Source organism: Balaenoptera musculus, chromosome 13, assembly GCF_009873245.2.
Source record: "Balaenoptera musculus isolate JJ_BM4_2016_0621 chromosome 13, mBalMus1.pri.v3, whole genome shotgun sequence".
Lineage (NCBI taxonomy): Eukaryota > Metazoa > Chordata > Mammalia > Artiodactyla > Balaenopteridae > Balaenoptera > Balaenoptera musculus.
In genome coordinates, this window is record NC_045797.1 from 14,463,674 (window position 1) to 14,469,910 (window position 6,237).

Consider the following 6,237-nt stretch of genomic DNA (forward strand, 5'->3'; position numbering starts at 1 on the left):
CAGCCCCTGGGGACGGAGCAAGGTGGAGGAGAAAGGGGAGCAGATCTGGAGGGACGAACGGAATATTCAGCAAGTTAATATTGACTTACAAATCAAAGCAACCCAGTAGAAACTGGCCTATCCTTTACAGAGCACAAACTATGGACCTAGCTTGAGGAAATGATGTAAAGCCAAGGCTTTACTTGGTGAGTGAAGGGGTCTTTCTCTTTGGAAGCTGGTCTGCAGGGAGAGGAGATGAGTTGAGGCCCCAAGAAGCAGGCACCCAAGAGCACGTGGAGACAGGGCAGGATGAGGGACACTGCAAATCCCTTTTCAGGGTCCTGGTTTCAGTTTTCTGAGAGGACTGGTGGCCTGTTTTCATGAAAGTACCTTAATTCCATAGAAAAAATTCCCCTTTTACAAAGAGCAGCTTGAGGAAGTTTCTGTGTGTTACAACCAAAGAACTTGAGGTCCGCTTCGTTTGAAACAAAGGAAGCTTGAGCACACGATTTCATTTAATCCACGTAACAGCCCTGATGGAAGGTAGGTCCCCTTATTCCCATTCTATTTTATTTTATTTTTATTATTACTACTTTTTTGGCCACGCGACTTGCGGGATCTTAGTTCCCTGACCAGGGACTGAACCCAGGCCCCGGCAGTGAAAGCGCGGAGTCCTAACCACTGGACCGCCAGGGAAGTCCTCCCTCATCCCCATTTTAAAGATAGGCTATTCAAGGTCTGAGTCAGATCAGGCAATCTTTGTCTAGGGGTCAGGGACTCACACACTCGGGTCTGCCTCCAACGCTCTGGAATTTTCAAGGACTCCGCAAGCTGGCAAGCCCGGCCAAAAGCAATTTCCAAAACCAGAAGGGAACTCCACCTTTGACCAAGGCACCCCGCGGGGACGCTGGCCTCTCCATCAGTTTGCCAGCTAAAGCAGCTGGAATTCTGGGAGGAGCCAGCAGGCACGGCCACCCAGCGCCTAAATGTTTGAAAGGGACCAACCTTGGACTTGGAAAACTGCAGCCGAGTTTTTTTTCAAGTACTCCTGGGAAAGCAGTGTATTTGCAAATGCCGTAATTCCTCAGCTAAATACCAAGGATGGGAGCATCCCCGCATCCCCCAATTCCAGAACCCCCAGCCCCAGAGGTAGACCGAGTTGTTGGAGGAAGGCGGCCTGCTCACTCCGGCCCCCAGGAGCCCGGGGTGGGGCTCTCAGCCCCCCATCTCATCCCCCCCACCCAGGCCCACTCCCTGTCAGCTGCCCCACCTCAGAGCCGGAAGGTGAAGTGAGGTAATGTCTCCACAGACCAGCGGTGGCCAGGAGATGAAAAGAATCTCAGAAACACTGTGTTAAATTTAAAGCAGACCCACCTGCCTTAGCCAGGCTGCAATTTCACTCAGAATAACCAGTTTGTTTTTCTTGGACATTCCAGGAACTAACTGGCCACCCCGTGTAAAACCCCAACAGGAATGTTAGGGGGGCCCCCTTGCAACTCAAACATTTGCTGCCTCGTTCTCCCTCAGGCCAGGGACTCCTGCCTCAGGCGGGGTCGGGCCTCTCTGGGGGTCACTTGAGGGCTCTCCCTTTGCTCCCTGTGGTTCCTTTATCCCCGAGAGCCTGACTTGGTGCCCAGAGTTGTGGGGAAAGGTCGTCAAATGGGTAATAGCCGCACCTGCTCTGTTCATCCAGCGCTCTCTCCGTGCCCTGCTAAATTCATCGTTTACTGTCCTGTCCAGTCCTTACCACATCCCAGGAAGGTGTGTCAAAAGTGTTTACTGCTCCCTTTTTACAGATGGTAAAGCTGAGGCTCGGGGAGGTTACCTAACTTCTCCCAGGTCACCCAGCTGGGACTGAAGCCCCCCAAGCGCTGGTCCGAAGCCCAGGCTCCTCTTGCTGCCCATCTGGACATCCCACCCCTCCCCCAGCCTGGGGGGCTTCAGGGACTCGGCTTAAAGGCGGTGTCCTTGTTGGTTATATTGTTGTCAAGGGAGTGCCCTGGGGACACCTGGGTGACAGATGGTGAGAGGCGGTGCTGTAATCACAAGCCCTGCCTTCTGATTTTGACACCCTCACTTTGGACTGGGTTGGCTTGGGGCCTTCCAGCCCCTGGAGGGTTTTGCTGCTTCCGGGATCTGTTGAACCCCTGGTTCCCAGAAGGGCTAAGCGGCCCACGTGGTGAAACGGGCGTGGGCAGGGCCCGGCCTCTCTCCAGCCTCAGCTTCCTCTCTGTAAAATGGTAAATGGGGATGGAGAGGGGGAGGGGCACGGGGCTCAGAGGTCTCGGGCCTCTGTTTGCCGGGCACTGGGATTCCTGCAGCTAGGCAGGGCCAGCAGGGGGAAAGCGGGTGCCTCTGGTGGGGTGGGGAGCCTGGAGCTGAGGCCTGGCAGGGGGACGGTGATAAGGGCCTTCTGAGGGGGGCCAGCTCAGGGGACAATGGGCTTAGTGTGGGAGGCCTGGGCTGTTGCTTTCCCTCTCTGCTCCCAAGAGAGGTTTCCATGGCACCCAGACCCGACTTGGACACAAGTGTCAATGGAGACATTGTGTGGGAGTCCTTGACTCCCAGCCCCTCTCTGGGGGGTGGGAGTGGCGGGGAGAACCCGCCCTAGGCCTGCAAATGGCCCCTAGCGCCGTGCAGAGGGCCGGTCTCCCCCACTCAGGAAAACGGGGAAGATGTTGGGGGTTTTCCTGGGAGGGGACTGTGTGGGGTCTCCACTGAGGCCTGCTCATCCCGGGAGGGGGGCAGCCAGGTGACACGTATCCTTCTTGTGCATTTTTCCCAAACCTAAGCTAATAAATGAACTCTCCCTTCTACTGACTCATCTGTAGGAATGATAAATTTTGGTGCCAAGTTTGGAGAAACGGGAGGCATTTCACAAATTACCAAGCCATGAGGACATGCCACTCTTTCTTTTTTTAAAGAAAGAAGCATTGTAGCTAGTTAACCTAGTTAAGACTTAGCACAAGGCAGCCAATGGCAAATGCTATCATTAATGTACAAACAAAATGCTGCCACAGTGGCCTGGAGGTTCTAGGAAGGGTTTGTAGAAGAGCTGGTATAGGAGCTGGGCCTCAGCAGGTACAGTCAGTAGGAGCAAAGGTGAAGAGGTGGGAATGTTTAGGGCATCTCGGGGCATGGGAGTGAGTAATGGAATATGGCCTACCATATCAGTAAACAAAGGACGTCTCCGTCATCAGCCATTGCAGCCACCGCTGGTGAGCTGGTGAGCCCTGAGGGAATTCAGGAAGGAAGGAATACCTGCCATCTAGCAGCCATCAGACTGCAGCCACTCCCCACTGTGAGCCCTGAGGAAACTCAGGATGGGAAAACACAGGACGCTGGCCCCAGAGAGCTGAGGTGCAAATCAAAGGAATGATTTAGGTGAGCCCAGATTCTTGCATCTTTCCATACATAGAAAAGCACGAAATTCCTTAACCGAGATATCTAGTTTTCTTAACAGTAATCTTTTCTTCCTACTACCTGCCCTTTGTTGCAAAACTGCTATATATCCTAGCTCCCCGCCTAGCCTCCTCGGAGCAGTTCTCTCAGGGTTACTTGAGATACTGCCTCCCGGGCTTGAAGTCCTAAAAATTCCCACCAACTAAAACATAACTCTCAACTTGTAGGTTGTGCATATATTTTTTTAGTTGACAGGCACATGGTACCAGGTAATGGGAGATGAGGTTCCCACAGATCACATGACCCTGGATTGGGCTCACGAATCTAGACTTTGTTGGGCAGGTGGGGGAGACACTATTTAATTAGAATGGGTCTTCAGGGCTTCTCTGGTGGCGCAGTCGTTGAGAATCTGCCTGCCAATGCAGGGGACACGGGTTTGAGCCCTGGTCTGGGAAGATCCCACATGCCGCGGAGCAACTGGGCCCGTGAGCCACAACTACTGAGCCTGCGCGTCTGGAGCCTGTGCTCCGCAATAAGAGAGGCCGCAATAGTGAGAGGCCTGCGCACGGCGATGAAGAGTGGCCCCCGCTTGCCGCAACTGGAGAAAGCCCTCGCACAGAAACGAAGACCCAACACGGCCAAAAATTAATATAAAAATAAATTTAAAAAAAAAAAGACCTAAAAGAAGAAATACATGGCGAATATCTTAAAAAAAAAAAAAAATGTGTCTTCACAGAAATAAACCCATGCACCTGTGGTCAGTTAATCTACGACAAAGGAGGCAAGACTATACAATGGAGGAAAGACAGTCTCTTCAATAAATGGTGCTGGGAAAACTGGACAGCTACATGTAAAAAAATGAAATTAGAACATTCTTTAACATCATACTCAAAAATAAACTCAAAATGGATTAAAGACCTAAATGCAAGACCAGATACTATAAAACTCTTAGAGGAAATCATAGGCAGAACACACTTTGACATAAATCACAGCAATATCTTTTTTGAGCCGTCTCCTAGCGTAATGGAAATAAAAACAAAAATAAACAAATGGGACCTAATTAAACTCAAAAGCTTTTGCACAGCAAAGGAAACCATAAACAAAATGAAAAGACAACCCACAGAATGGGAGAAAATATTTGCAAACGATGTGACTGACAAGAGATTAGTCTCCAAAATTTACACACAGCTCATGCGGCTCAATATCAAAAAAACCCCAAACAACCCAATCAAAAAATGGGCAGAAGATCTAAATAGACATTTCTCCAAAGAAGACATACAGATGGCCAAGAGGCACATGAAAGGATGCTCAACATCGCTAATTATTAGAGAAATACAAATTAAAACTACAATGAGGTATCACCTCACACTGGTCAGAAAGGCCATCATCAAAAAATCTACAAACAATAAATGCTGGAGAGGATGTCAAGAAAAGGGAACCCTCTTGCACTGTTGGTGGGAATGTAAATTGGTGCAGCCACTATGGAGAACAGTATGGAGTTTCCTTAAAAAACTAAAAATAGAGGGACTTCCCTGTTGGTGGGTGAGACTTCACACTCCCAATTCACGGGACCCAGGTTCGATCCCTGGTCGGGGAACTAGATTGCACATGCATGCCGCAACTAAGAGTCCACATGTGCAGCTAAGAAGTCCGCATGCTGCAATGAAGATCCTGCATGCCACAACTAAGACCCGGCTCAGCCAAAATAAATAAATAAGTAAATAAATATTTTTAAAAACCAAAAACAAAAAACAAAACTAAAAATAGAGCTATCATATGATCCAGCAATCCCACTCCTGGACATATATCGGGAGAAAACCATGGTTCGAAAGGATACATGCAACCCAGTGTTCATTGCAGCACTGTTTACAATAGCCAAGACATGGAAGCAACCTAAATGTCCATCGACAGGTGAATGGACAAAGAACATGTGGTACATATTTACAATGGAATATTACTCAGCCATTAAAAAGAATGAAATAATGCCATTTGCAGCAACATGGATGGACCTGGAGATTAGCATACTAAGTGAAGTAAGTCAGACAGAGAAGGACAAATATCATATGATATTGCTTATATGTGGAATCTAAAAAAGTGATATAAATTAACTTATTTACAAAACAGAAACAGACTCACAAACTTAGAGAATGAACTTGTTAGCACAAATTCATGTGCCTGATACACAGTGAGGCCAAACAAACCAAAACTTCGGAGTCTGGAACAGAAAAAGGTTTATTGCAGGGCCATGCAAAGAGATGGGTGGCTCATGCTCTAAAAACCCCGAGCTCCCTGAAGGGTTTTGGCAAAGCATTTATTATTTTTTTTATTGTACTTGATATTTACTTTTATTCTGATTGTATATGCATTGATATTCTTTTTTTTTTTTTCCAAAAAATATGGAATGCTTCACGAATTTGCGTGTCATCCTTGTGCAGGGGCCATGCTAATCTTCTCTGTATCGTTCCGATTTTAGTATATGTGCTGCCGAGTGAGCACTGGCAAAGCATTTTTAAAAGCCAGGTTTGGGGCGGAGGGGGTCAGGTTGCAGGGTATGTGATCAGCTCGTGCACAATTCTCTGATTGGCTGATGGTGAGGTAACAGGGTGGTGTCACAGGGGTTAACATTATCAACCCTTAGGCTCCAGGAGGCCTGGGGCTCCGTGCTCATGGTCAACAAGTAGTTAACATCTTCCATTTGGTGGGGGGGTTTTCACATCTGTAAAACAACTCAGGAAATGTGCATCAAATACTGTTATCTATGTACTTCAGAGAGGAGCTAAAGCAGAGGATATGGGGGAAGGCCTGTCCCTGGAAGGCCCCATAGGGTCCAGCTTGGTTACGAATTTATGATTACCA

General features: G+C 48.5%; 1 non-coding gene across 1 annotated transcript; it reads right to left on the reverse strand.

Annotated features, from left to right (window-relative positions):
- Nucleotides 1-5,771: 5,771 nt before the first annotated feature.
- LOC118906532 lies at nucleotides 5,772-5,877 on the reverse strand. The gene has a single exon (XR_005022513.1). It is a non-coding gene; the product is annotated as a U6 spliceosomal RNA (small nuclear RNA).
- Between the last annotated feature and the right edge of the window lie 360 nt (nucleotides 5,878-6,237).